Source organism: Globicephala melas, chromosome 9 (genome assembly GCF_963455315.2).
Source record: "Globicephala melas chromosome 9, mGloMel1.2, whole genome shotgun sequence".
NCBI classification, from domain to species: Eukaryota; Metazoa; Chordata; class Mammalia; order Artiodactyla; family Delphinidae; genus Globicephala; species Globicephala melas.
The window spans coordinates 82,249,710-82,264,487 of NC_083322.1; the positions used below are offsets into that span (position 1 = coordinate 82,249,710).

Sequence of the window (14,778 nt, forward strand, 5' to 3'; positions counted from 1 at the left end):
GACCTCCCAAAAGGTAAGAAAGTCCCCACATACCTGGGTAGGGCAAAAGAAAAAATAAACAGAAACAAAAGAATAGGGACGGAACCTGCACCTCTAGGAGGGAGCTGTGAAGGAGGAAAAGTTTCCACACACTAGGAAGCCCCTTCGCGGGCGGAGACTGCGGGTGGCAGAGGGGGAAGCTTCGGAGCCGCTGCGGAGAGCACAGCAACAGGGGTGCGGAAGGCAAAGCAGAGAGATTCCCGCACAGAGGATCGGTGCCGACTGGCACTCACCAGGCCGAGAGGCTTGTCTACTCACCCGCCAGGACGGGCGGGGCTGGGAGCTGAGGCTCGGGCTTTGGTCGGAGCGATAGGAGAGGACTGGGGTTGGCGGTAAACACAGCATGAAGGGGTTAGTGCACCGCGGCTAGCCGGGAGGGAGTCCGGAGAAAAGTCTGGACATGCCGAAGAGGCAAGAGACTTTTTCTTCCCTCTTTGTTTCCTGGTGCGCGAGGAGAGGGGATTAAGAGCGCTGCTTAAAGGAGCTCCAGAGACAGGCACGAGCCGCGGCTAACAGCGCGGACCCCAGAGACGGGCATGAGACGCTAAGGCTGCTGCTGCCGCCACAAAGAAGCCTGTGTGCGAGCACAGGTCACTATCCATACCCCGCTTCCGGGGAGCCTGTGCAGCCCACCACCGCCAGGGTCCCAGGATCCAGGGACAACTTTCCCGGGAGAACGCACGGCGCACCTCAGCCTGGTGCAACGTCACGCTGCCCTCCGCCGCCGCAGGCTCGCCCGGCACGCACTCCGTGCCCCTCACTCCCCACGGCCTGAGTGAGCCAAAGGCCCCGAAGCAGCTGCTCCTTTAACCCTGTCCTGTCTGAGCGAACAGACACCCTCCAGCGACCTACTCGCAGAGGAAGGGCCAAATCCAAAGCTGAGCCCCTGGAGCTGTGCAAACAAAGAAGAGAAAGGGAAATCTCTCCCAGCAGCCTCAGGAACAGCGGATTAAATCTCCACAATCAACTTGATGTACCCTGCATCTGTGGAATATATGAATAGACAACGAATCACCCCAAATTGAGGAGGTGGACTTTGAGAGCAAGATTTATGATTTTTTCCCCTTTTCCTCTTTTTGTGAGTGTGTATGTGTATGCTTGGGAGATTTTGTCTGTATAGCTTTGCTTCCACCATTTGTCCTAGGGTTGTATCCATCCACTTTTTGGGTTTTTTTCTTTAAAAAAAATTTTTTTTTCTTAATTATTTTTTATTTTAATAACTTTATTTTATTTTATCTTACTTTATTTTATCTTCTTTCTTTCTTTCCTTCCTGCGTCCCTCCCTCCTTCCTTCCTTTTCTTTCGTTCTTTCTTTCTCTTGCTTTCTTTCCTTTCTACTTTTTCTCTCCTTTATTCTGAGCCGTGTGGATGAAAGGCTCTTGGTGCTGCAGCCAGGAGTCAGTGCTGTGCCCCTGAGGTGGGAGAGCCAACTTTAGGTCACTGCTCCACAAGAGACCTCCCAGCTCCACATAATATCAAACAGCGAAAATCTGCCAGAGATCTCCATCTTAACACCAGCACCCAGCTTCACTCAACGGCCAGCAAGCTACAGTGCTGGACACCCTATGCCAAACAACTAGCAAGACAGGAACACAACCCCACCCATTAGCAGAGAGGCTGCCTAAAATCATAATAAGGCCACAGACACCCCAAAACACACCACCAGACGTGGACCTCCCCACCAGAAAGACAAGATCCAGCCTCATCCACTAGAACACAGGCACTAGTCCCCTCAACCAGGAAGCCTACACAACCCACTGAACCAACTTTAGCCACTGGGGACAGACACGAAAAACAACGGGAACTACGAACCTGCAGCCTGCAAAAAGGAGACCCCAAACACAGTAAGAAAAGCAAAATGAGAAGACAGAAAAGCACACAGCAGATGAAGAAGCAAGGTAAAAAGCCACCAGACCTAACAAATGAAGAGGATATAGGCAGTCTACCTGAAAAAGAATTCAGAATAATGCTAGTAAAGATGATCCAAAATCTTGGAAATAGAGAAAATGCAAGAAACATTTAACAAGGATCTAGAAGAATGAAAGATGAAACAAGCAACGATGAACAACACAAAAAATGAAATTTAAAATACTCTAGATGGGATCAATAGCAGAATAACTGAGGCAGAAAAACGGATAAGTGACCTGGAAGATAAAATAGTTGAAATAACTACTGCAGAGCACAATAAAGAAAAAAGAATGAAAAGAACCGAGGACAGTCTCAGAGACCTCTGGGACAATATTAAACACACCAACATTCGAATTATAGGGGTTCCAGAAGAAGAGAAAAAGAAAGGGACTGAGAAAATATTTGAAGAGATTATAGTTGAAAACTTCCCTAATATGGGAAAGGAAATAGTTAATCAAGTCCAGGAAGCACAGAGAGTCCCATACAGGATAAATCCAAGGAGAAATATACCAAGACACATATTAATCAAACTGTCAAAAATTAAATAAAAAGAAAACATATTAAAAGCAGCAAAGGAAAAACAACAAATAACACACAAGGGAATCCCCATAAGGTTAACATCTGATCTTTCAGCAGAAACTCTGCAAGCCAGAAGGGACTGGCAGGACATATTTAAAGTGATGAAGGAGAAAAAGCTGCAACCAAGATTACTCTACCCAGCAAGGATCTCATTCAGATTTGATGGAGAAATTAAAACCTTTACAGACAAGCAAAAGCTGAGAGAGTTCAGCACCACCAAACCAGCTTTACAACAAATGCTAAAGGAAATTCTCTAGAGAAGAAACACAAGAGAAGGAAAACACCTACAATAACAAACCCAAAACAATTAAGAAAATGGTAATAGGAACATACATATCGATAATTACCTTAAATGTAAATGGACTAAATGCTTCCACCAAAAGACACAGATTGGCTGACTGGATACAAAAACAAGACCTATATATATGTTGTCTACAAGAGACCCACTTCAGACCTAGAGACACATACAGACTGAAAGTGAGGGGATGGAAAAAAGTTATTCCATGCAAATGGAAAGCAAAAGAAAGCTGGAGTAGCAATTATCATATCACACAAAAGAGACTTTAAAATATAGATTATTACAAGAGACAAAGAAGGACACTACATAATGGTCAAGGGATCGATCCCAAAAGAAGATATAACAATTGTAAATATTTATGCACCCAACATAAGAGAACCTCAATACATAAGGCAAATACTAACAGCCATAAAAGGGGAAATTGACAGTAACGTATTCATAGTAGGGGACTTTAACACCCCACTTTCACCAATGGTCAGATCATCCAAAATGAAAATAAATAAGGAAACACAAGCTTTAAATGATACATTAAACAAGATGGACTTAATTGATATTTATAGGACATTCCATCCAAAAAGAACACAATACACATTTTTCTCAAGTGTTCAGGGAATATTCTCCAGGATAGATCATATCTTGGGTCACAAATCAAACCTTGGTAAATTTAAGAAAATTAATTCTATCAAGTATCTTTTCTGACCACAATACTATGAGACTAGGTATCAATTACAGGAAAAGATCTGTACATAATACAAAAACATGGAGGCTAAACAAGACACTACTTAATAACGAAGTGATCACCAAAGAAATCAAAGAGGAAATCAAAAAATACCTAGAAACAAATGACAATGGAGACACGACAACCCAAAACCTATGGGATGCAGAAAAAGCAGTTCTAAGAGGGAAGTTTATAGCAATACAATCCTACCTTAAGAAACAGGAAACATTTCGAATAAACAACCTAACCTTGCACCTAAAGCAATTAGAGAAAGAAGAACAAAAACCCCCAAAGTTAGAAGGAAAGAAATCATAAAAATCAGATCAGAAATAAATGAGAAAGAAAAGAAGGAAATGATAGCAAAGATCAATAAAACTAAAAGCTGGTTCTTTGAGAAGATAAACAAATTGATTAGCCAGACTCATCAAGAAAAAAAGGGAGAAGACTCAAATCAATAGAATCAGAAATGAAAAAGAAGTAACAACTGACACTGCAGAAATACAAAAGATTATGAGAGATTACTACAAGCAAATCTATGCCAATAAAATGGACAACCTGGAAGAAATGGACAAATTCTTAGAAATGCACAACGTGCCAAGACTGAATCAGGAAGAAATAGAAAATATGAACAGACCAATCACAAGCACTGAAATTGAAACTGTGATTAAAAACCTTCCAACAAACAAAAGCCCAGGACCAGATGGCTTCACAGGCGAATTCTATCAAACATTTAGAGAAGAGCTAACACCTATCCTCAAACTCTTCGAAAATGTAGCAGAGGGAGGAACACTCCCAAACTCATTCTACCAGGCCACCATCACCCTGATACCAAAAGCAGACAAAGATGTCACAAGAAAGAAAACTACAGGCCAATATAACTGATGAACATAGATGAAAAATCCTCAACAAAATACTAGCAAACAGAATCCAACAGCTTATTAAAAGGATCATGCACCATCATCAAGTTGGGTTTAACCCAGCAATGCAAGGATTCTTCAATATACGCAAATCAGTCAATGTGATAAACCATATTAACAAATTGAAGGAGAAAAACCATATGATCATCTCAATAGATGCATAGAAAGCATTTGACAAAATTCAACACCCATTTATGATAAAAATCCTGCAGAAAGTAGGCATAGAGGGAACTTTCCTCAACATAATAAAGGCCATATATGACAAACCCACAGCCAACATCGTCCTCAATGGTGAAAAACTGAAAGCATTTCCACTAAGATCAGGAACAAGATAAGGTTGCCCAGTCTCACCACTCTTATTCAACATAGTTTTGGAAGTTTTAGCCACAGCAATCAGAGAAGAAAAGGAAATAAAAGGAATCCAAATCGGAAAAGAAGAAGTAAAGCTGTCACTGTTTGCAGATGACATGACACTATACAGAGAGAATCCTAAAGATGCTACCAGAAAACTACTAGAGCTAACCAATGAATTTGGTAAAGTAGCAGGATACAAAATTAATGCACAGAAATCTCTTGCATTCTTATACACTAATGATGAAAAATCTGAAAGTGAAATCAAGAAAACACTCCCATTTACCACTGCAACAAAAAGAATAAAATATCTAGGAATAAACCTACCTAAGGAGACCAAAGACCTGTATGCAGAAAATTATAAGACACTGATGAAAGAAATTAAAGATGATACAAATAGATGGAGAGATATACCATGTTCTTGGATAGGAAGAATCAACATTGTGAAAATGACTCTACTACCCAAAGCAATCTACAGATTCAATGCAATCCCTGTCAAACTACCACTGGCATTTTTCACAGAACTAGAACAAAAAATTTCACAATTTGTATGGAAACACAAAGACCCCGAATAGCCAAAGCAATCCTGAGAATGAAAAATGGAGCTGGAGGAATCAGGCTCCCTGACTTCAGACTATACTACAAAGCTACAGTAATCAACACAGTATGGTACTGGCACAAAAACAGAAAGATAAATCAATGAAACAGGATAGAAAGCCCAGAGATAAACCCACGCACCTATCGTCACCTTATCTTTGATAAAGGAGGCAGGAATGTATAGTGCAGAAAGGACAGCATCTTCAATAAGTGGTGCTAGGAAAAATGGACAGCTACATGTAAAAGTATGAGATTAGATCACCCCCTAACACCATACACAAAAATAAGCTCCAAATGGATTAAAGACCTAAGTGTAAGGCCAGAAAGTATCAAACTCTTAGAGGAAAACATAGGCAGAACACTCTATGACATAAATCACAGTAAGATCCTTTTTGACCCACCTCCTAGAGAAATGGAAATAAAAACAAAAATAAACAAATGGGACCTAATAAAACTCCAAAGCTTTTGCACAGCAAAGGAAACCATAAAGAAGACCAAAAGACAACCCTTAGAATGGGAGAAAATATTTGCAAATGAAGCAACTGAGAAAGGATTAATCTCCAAAATTTATAAGCAGCTCATGCAGCTCAATAACGAAAAAACAAACAACCCAATCCAAAAACGGGCAGAAGACCTAAATAGACATTTCTCCAAAGAAGATATACAGACTGCCAACAAACACATGAAAGAATGCTCAACATCATTAATCATTAGAGAAATGCAAATCAAAACTACAATGAGATATCATCTCACACCAGTCAGAATGGCCATCATCAAAAAATCTAGAAACAATAAATGCTGAAGAGGGTGTGGAGAAAAGGGAACACTCTTGCACTGCTGGTGGGAATGTGAATTGGTACAGCCACTATGGAGAACAGTATGGAGGCTCCTTAAAAAACTACAAATAGAACTACCATATGACCCAGCAATCCCACTACTGGGCATATACCCTGAGAAAACCATAATTCAAAAAGAGTCATGTACCAAAATGTTCATTGCAGCTCTATTTACAATAGCCCGGAGATGGAAACAACCTAAGTGTCCATCATCGGATGAATGGATAAAGAAGATGTGGCACATATATACAATGGAATATTACTCAGCCATAAAAAGAAATGAAATTGAGCTATTTGTAATGAGGTGGATGGACCTAGAGTCTGTCATACAGAGTGAAGTAAGTCAGAAAGAGAAAGACAAATACCGTATGCTAACACATATATATGGAATTTAAGAAAAAAAATGTCATGAAGAAACTAGGGGTAAGACACAGACCTAGTAGAGAATGGACTTGAGGATATGGGGAGGGGGAAGGGTAAGCTGTGACAAAGTGAGAGAGTGGCATGGACATATATACACTACCCAACGTAAAATAGATAGCTAGTGGGAAGCAGCAGCATAGCACAGCGAAATCAACCCGGTGCTTTGTGACCACCTAGAGGGGTGGGATAGGGAGTGTCGGAAGGAGGGAGATGCAAGAGGGAAGAGATATGGGAACATATGTATATGTATAACTGATTCACTTTGTTATAAAGCAGAAACTAACACACCATTTTAAAGCAATTATACTCCAATAAAGATGTTAAAAAAAAAAAGCACAGTGAACACTAGCTCTCTTCTTCCACTTTCCATCTGTCCTTCAACCATTTCCATTGCTCTTGCCTCTAGCACGTCACAGAAATTGCCCTTATAAATGTCAGTTATGATTTCCTAATTGCCATTTTTCAGAAAGTGATGAGTCCTTATTTTAATTCCACTTGACTTCATTGAGTTTTTCCCTCCTAAAACTTTACCCTGGCTTCTAGGTTCACTCCCTTTCCCAGTTCACCTCCAAACTCTACTATCCTCCGCAATTCTTTGACTACATCTTCATTGTTGGTGTCTCTACTGTATCAGGCCCTCTTGTCTGCTTACTGTATGGCTTCATCACATGAAAATCGCTGAAGTCCACTGATTTTCACAATCATCTTCAAGGGGACTGTACCAGAATATTTCTTCCAAACTCAGACACTTTGTCTGAACTAGGGAAGCAGAAAATATCTACCTGTATATTCTGTGGATAGGTCTAAATCAGAATAAACAACATTAAACTTATCTGCCCATCTGGCCTGTAGTCCCCTACAATGAATCACAGCAACAGCAGCCTCTAAGGAAATAAATCTAGGTGTAGTTATACTGACCCCTCACTCTCTTACAAGTTATGCTACATCTGCGTAAGGTATGTTTCCCAACATGTCACTTAACTCTACTGTCACTGCCTTAGTTCAAAACCTCAGCATTTCTGACCTGGATTATAACGGCATCTTGCTCTGCTGTTTCTACTTCCCCCTCTCTTCCTTCCACTGCATTATCCACACTGCCACCAACCGATCCCTGAAAAAATGATTGTATCTCCTTCATAAATTGAATGCTTCGCCTATACGATCAAGATGAAGCTCCTAGATGTGGTAAATCAACAGTTCAGAATCCAGCTCTTGCCTATCTCTTCATCCTAACATTCCACAATTTCCCCCTTCCTACTTCCTGCTTCAGAAATGCTGGACTAAAACAGTCCTGTGCACTAGCATGCTATGGGTGGCAATACAGCTTAGTGGCTAAGATCACAGGCTCTAAAAGCCGACTGTGTTTGTTGAACAGCTGTCCTACACACTAACATTTTAACTCAGGGATAGTGTCTTAATGTATCTATGCCTATGTTTCTTACCTGTAAAATGTAGGTGATAATTTTACCTACTTTAAATGAAGGCTTACTGTAAGAAATAAGACATAGAAAGCACTTAAAACAATGTTTGGCACATACTGAAAGCTTGACGATTGTCAGCATCTATTTGGTCACACAGATCCTTCTGCCTAAAATGTTCGTTTTCCTTTTGACTCTCTGGAAATAACTATTTATCCTTGAAAAATCAGCTGATCATCACTGCTGCCAGGCAGTCTCCCTGATCGCTTACAACCACTCCCAATAGAGTTGATCACTTTTTCTAGTTCATCATACCACCTGCCAGTATTTTTGCTAAACATTATCACACTGTACAAAAATAGAATTTCATGCCCTGTCTTCCTGTAATCTACTACTCTCCAGTAGAACTTTCTGTGGTGACAGGAATGTTACACCTGTGCTCTCCATATGTGGCTAGTGTGATTGAGGAACTAAACTTTTAATTGTACTTAATTTTAATTGACATGTCTGGTGGCTACTGTATGGGGCAATGGTGCACTAGTCTGTTTTTAGGGAGGAGGGACTTTTATAATTCATTCATTCTCTTCAGTGCATGAAATATGTTACTGAAAATGCCCAGTAAATACTTATTAATTTGAACAGATCTAGGAATGAACTTCCAGGTAGAGAGCTCTGTCTCACATCAATTGCAGCCCTTAAAAAGCAATATTGCTTAAGTCCCACTACAACTGGATTTTGTTAACTGTGCTTTTGTCAATTTGCTTGGTGAAAGGTATTTCCTCATCCTATGAGAAAAGTATAGCGATCAGAATCTGTTCCAGGAAGAAAACCTAGATGCCAGGTTTATTTATAATTGCCATTTAAATTTACTAATTAAAGTAATATTCTAATTTCAATTTTTGACAGAGAACTGGGATTTCTTTAATGAACTTATTCCTGATCTATCCATAAAGACATTTTACTGTTTTTTTTCTACAGCCTTTAATTGACTATTTTATTCACTTATTTAAGTTATTTAATTGCTTGCTACAGCAGGACAAACATGGCCATTTTTGAAGTAGAAATACAGCCATTATTGGCAATCAAATATTAAAAACAATAAATAATAGGTATAGGTACTGCCTTTACTCTTTTCACTAAGAGTCCTTGTATTTGAAGGTTCTAATATCTTGGGAGGCATTTGTGTTGTTTTTTCCCCCTATGCTAAAGCCTCTATGTGTATGGATGCAACGCAAATCCTTAGTAATATGTCATTCAAATGATGCCTAATGAACACACAAGCACTTTTAAAAGCAATAAGAAAAAAAACAGAAAGCAACAAGAACATATTATGCAAAAAAGTGATTAGCATACACAAAGACCTTAACTTTCAATAGGTGTGTATTCCAAAACTAGTGGTAAAACTTTGAGCTCTGTTTGAATGAGTGGAAGGGAAAGAAGAGTTCAGCCAAATTAAATGTCTAGGCATTTCAACTTTGAGAACTCAGCGGCAGGTACACACCATGGAACAGCGACAATGGATTTAACAGAGGGTAATTACCGCCATTAAAGAGGATGCCTTCGTTACTGTTATAAATAGAAAGTAGGCACTCCTATTTTCCAGTGTGTCTTAAGTGATAGGACAAGATGTGAATGTTATGTTAAATTACTTCATTTCCTCTAGACGTCATGTTATAAACACCACAAAAAGTTTCAGAACTCTGTGTATCTCTTTGTCCTCGGAATATTGAAATCTTTCTCTTGAAAAGAAATAACCTTGCTAAGTAAAAAGCTAATGACTGACCCTTAAGAGACAACCAAGTATAATCCCCTTATTTAAAGATGTAAACAAAAACGAAGGGCCAGAGAGGATTAGCAAGTTGACCTGCATTAAATAGGCAGAGTTTAGGGCAAAACCGCTTCTCCTGGCTTCCACTATAGTGCTTTTCCCTATACAAGGATTTTTAACAATTAGGATTATTTCGGGTGTTGAACAAGTAATTACAAAGCATGAGCTATTTCAAAAGAGCAGCACAGCTGGCTATGGAGCTAAATCCTCATCATGTGCAGAGAGAATTACTGAGAAAGGGAAGACTGTACTAATGAGGATGGGGCGGAACTAATAAACTTCCCTTTGGAAATGTTGAGTTTGTAATTCTGCGAGCTATCCACATGTATGAACAGTTGAAAATGTTCATTTGAAGTTCAAAGGCGATATTTGGTTAGAGACTTAAGTCTCAGTGTTACTGCCATACGCTTACACTAAGGCATATAATTTACATTAAGGAAGGGGATGGGATGGAAGAGATCAAGTGCTCAGATTGAGAAGAGAAGGGCACTAAGGAGAATGGAGACTTAGGTAACAATGTTGAAAAACTCCAACAGTTTCCGGTCATTTGAGAGGAATAGGGAACTTTGGAGAAAATGATGGAACAGTAAGAAGAAAACCAGGAGAATATGGAATCATGGAATCTGAGTGAAGTGCTCCAAAGGAAGGTGATCTAAATTGAAAGGTCTGAAGAGGTCCAGAAGGTAGTATATTTAAAAGAATCTAATGGATTTGATAATGTAGAGATTATGGGAGAGGTTTCAGAAAAGTTGTGAATGCAGACTCCAATGAAGTGTGTTCAGAAATGAGTAGATATGAGAACAGAGTTTAAAGAACTATCGCTGAAGAGTATGAGAGAGAGAGAATCTGTAGTTGAAGGGGAATACAGCTAAAGGGGGGTCATTCTTGTTCCTTTTGGTTTAATGTTTGATAAACTAATTTCATGAGTATATAACTTTAAAGAGGGTAAAGTTGAAGAAACAAGAGGGGGAAATAATAAAGGCATTTACTCTCTCTGAATATTCCTATATTCTATTTTAGAGCATCTAAAGCAATCACTAGACCAACATAAAAGGATGCTGAAAATTAACAACACTTTAATTACACATTTTGGGTGTTGTGACCATCTTTGACATAGCATGCTATGAAGTGAATCCTATAATTTCAACTAAAGAACACTGATTCCTCAAGATGTTCTATGATAAAAGTTCTGTAATCAAATAAGTTTGGGATACATATGTACTATAACAACTTACTGGAAATTTACCAACAGTATTTGTAAGCAAAGGCTCTGAAAATCCTATAGTTAAAACTTGGTATTCTGAACCTGACAGTTCTGCAAATTATTAGGCTATGATATCCTTTCCTTCCATTGATATATCAATACTTTTTTCTGCAACATTTTGAAATATGATTCTAGGGTTCAGAATGAGTTCCACAAGGTTCTAGGATCATCTGAGGTCACTAATGTTGATGAAGAAAGTCTGAGTAACTTGTTGAGGAAACATGTATTTCACTTTCTATGCAACATAATTCTAGAACTATCCAACATTAAGAGAATGAGCTATTCTAGAACCACCATAATTCCCAAGCTTTTCCAAATACATGATAGGGAAAACAAATTTCTTTAGGATGCCACTCATACCCACTGTGAATTATTTGAAACTTTTGGAAAATTATTAGATATCCCTTAAAATTTCTCTAGAACATAAGATCTGAGCTAATTAGTATATTCATTTTACTGATTCATCCATTCAACAATATTTCAGGGACATGTACTATGTGTTAGGTTCTGTTCTTGGTTTTAAGGATATAGAAATGAAAAAAACAATAAAATCTCTGCCTTCATATGCTTATAGTGTAATATAAAAGATATAAAGTACTGTGTACTATATAGGTAGCAATAAGTGCTATGAAGAAAAATCAAGGAGGTTAAGGGGCTAGAAAGTGATAAAAGAATGAAAGAAAGGGTGGTAGGGAAGGCATTCTTGAGGAGGTGGTATTTGGGAAGAGATGAAGATTTGGGAAAATTTCAATGAAGTAGGAAGTGAGCCACAGCAAACACACGAAGAGATTAGCCATTCTCAAAAGCTCTGAAATGGGGGCTTGGAGAGTTCAAGGAATAGTAAGGAGTCCAGTGTGTCTTGAGGAAAGAGGGACAAAAGTGCAGGGGTAAGGGGGAGGCAGGAAATAAAATTAGAAAGGAAGACGTGGCTAAAAATGTAGAACCTTGTGAGCCACAGTAAGGAATTTGGAACTTTATTCTGAGTTTGACGGGAAATTACTGCAGTTTTTTTGTTTTTTTTTTTTTAACTCTGGAAGATAATAGGTAGGAGTTTGATGTTCAATCAACTTGGCTGTTATATAGAAGACTGTTCATAATAGCTGTTAATTTTGGTGTGATGTATTTCAAAAATTCAAATTTCATTGGTGGGCCCAATCCCTTAAACAATATCAATTTGGACTCTTTAATTATCATCAACCCTTTGATAACTGTAGAAGAACTTCAAGCATTGAATTGCAGTATGTCTAATACGATATTATTTATGGTTAAAAAAAATACGTTGCCAGGTATTCTCAACTCAGGCTGCACATCTGAGACACCTGGGAGATTTTTAAAGCTACCTTTGCAGACCGTGACACCTGGAGATTCACTCATTTTGTTTGGGTTGGGGTCCTGGTATTGACATTTTTTAAAAAGTACCCCACATGTTTACAATGTGCAGCCTGGTTTGAAAATCACTACCGTCAACTTTACCTGTGCATGCAGTGCACTAAAATATAAAAGGTCTTGAAAGACAAAACCAAACTGACAGGATGGCTTGCCCTTGGGGAAGCTAATAATAAATGATGATCAAAGAGGACTTCAGGACATTTAAATGCTCATGGTGAGACTATATTCTTGATACCTCGACGAATAAAGTATATGTAAATTAAAAATGGTGACCATTTAAAAGAATGAAAGAGTATATAATAGCTTGTTTTGTAAAGCTTACAAGGCATGTGATTTTCTTCCCTTTAGGGACAATACTGTTTGAGCAGCTGTTGCGCTGCATCATTTGTCCTAAATCACACTTTAGTGTGGAAGGAAGCAAATAGGATGATGCCAGCAAAGTGATTGGATCATATTTCACTAATTTGCACTTTCCTATCACATCAAACTAATCGGGAAGAAGGATTTTAAAGTTCACCTTTTGTTGATGCAATAAAATGGGATCAAAGCCCTTGATTTGGGCCAGTTAAAGTTTGGGGCCTAGTGGTCATCTGATCAGTTTGGTTTGGCAATAAAATCCAATTGAAGAAAGATGAAGTAAGGTTTTTAGTCTCAACAGAGCCTCTCTTTAACAATGAGAGCTATACCCTTAGTTCTTCATGCAAAGAGCAGATTTTTAGTAAAATGGTGACAGAAGCCTGTCATAGATTTCAAATAATAATAAATTGAATTATATCAGAAAGTCATCAGGTTCTTATTGGACATACTTTCCACCTGATTTTGCAGAAAATACGTTTGGGTTTGACTATTCAATGCTTATTGTCTTCATTGATTTGGCAAATTTACCTCCAAGTTTTAGATTCGTCATTTGTAAGACGGAGAAAATATTGTGTCTATGTGACTACTGTTGTCAGGATTATTTAAAATATTACAAGTGCTAAATGTCATGTGAGTCGTTATAATAATATGCACTCAAAAGAGTTTGAGCAAGAAAGAGCATGAGCTTTGGAGTCTGACAACCAAGATTTGAGCCCAGATTTCTTCATTTGCTTGGTCTAGCATCATGGTCAATAACTGAATTAGTCTGAAATCCAGATTCTTAATCAAAAATTTTTGTCATAAACCAGTTTTTCATTATTAGTTTAAGTAAACTGTGGACTACATTATTTACTCAAACTTTTATTTCCTTCTGCCCTTGTCACTTCCAAATATCCCATCAGGAGTAACACAATGCTTGCTTTTTCTTTTCTCCTTTTCCTCTTTTTACTTTACTTCCATCCCATCTCTTTTCCTAATGAAGTCTCAACTCTGCCCTATCGATTTGCCCCAAAGGCACGCAAGTGACAACACCTACAAGGATGTTCAAAAACTGGGTGGATCAAAATGTTTACCATTGCTGGGCTTCCCTGGTGACACAGTGGTTGAGAATCCGCCTGCTAATGCAGGTGCAGGGGACACAGCTTTGAGCCCTGGTCCGGGAAGATCCCACATGTCACAGAGCAACTAAGCCCACGCACCACAACTTCTGAGCCCGTGCGCTGCAACTACTGAAGCCTGCTCGCCTAGAGGCTGCACTCTGCAACAGAAGCCACCGCAATGAGAAGCCCGCGCATCGCAACGAAGAGTAGCCCCCACTCGCTGAAACTAGAGAAGGCCCGCTTGCAGCAACGAAGACTCAACGCAGCCAAAAATAAAATTAATTTTTTAAAAAAGTTTACCATTGCTAATTTTTATGATTACAAAGAGGTACGTGATCGCAAATAATACTATATATCAATACAGTTTTTTAAACTATAATTTTAGAGTACTGAGTTTTAATTTCCTTTTTTACTCTAATTCTTACTTGGTATTTTTGTTTCCTGGAAAATATGGCCATAATCACAGGAAGACAATGTGTCTGACGAGATCAGGTTCATTACCCTTTGACACTAGCATTTTGGTTGTCTAGAAGCTCAGTGGACTCTCACTAAAATATTGTTATCCCTTTTTACATCACATTTAGAAGTCAGTGATATATACCAAAATATCCTAATTTCTCCACGTAATAGTTCACAGTTTTTGCAATGAAAAACTTTTCTGGACATGAGCCAATCCTTATACGGAACTTGAGTTCTAATGTATTAACCTGAAAATACAGTGACTAGATGCTCAATAAAATTATTACTGAATGAAAT

The 14,778-nt window shown here is 38.7% G+C and overlaps 1 protein-coding gene across 1 annotated transcript in view; it reads left to right on the plus strand.

Annotated features, from left to right (window-relative positions):
• The window catches only part of GNAT3 (G protein subunit alpha transducin 3), a 49,290-nt gene that overhangs the window by 17,711 nt on the left and 16,801 nt on the right, over nucleotides 1-14,778 (plus strand).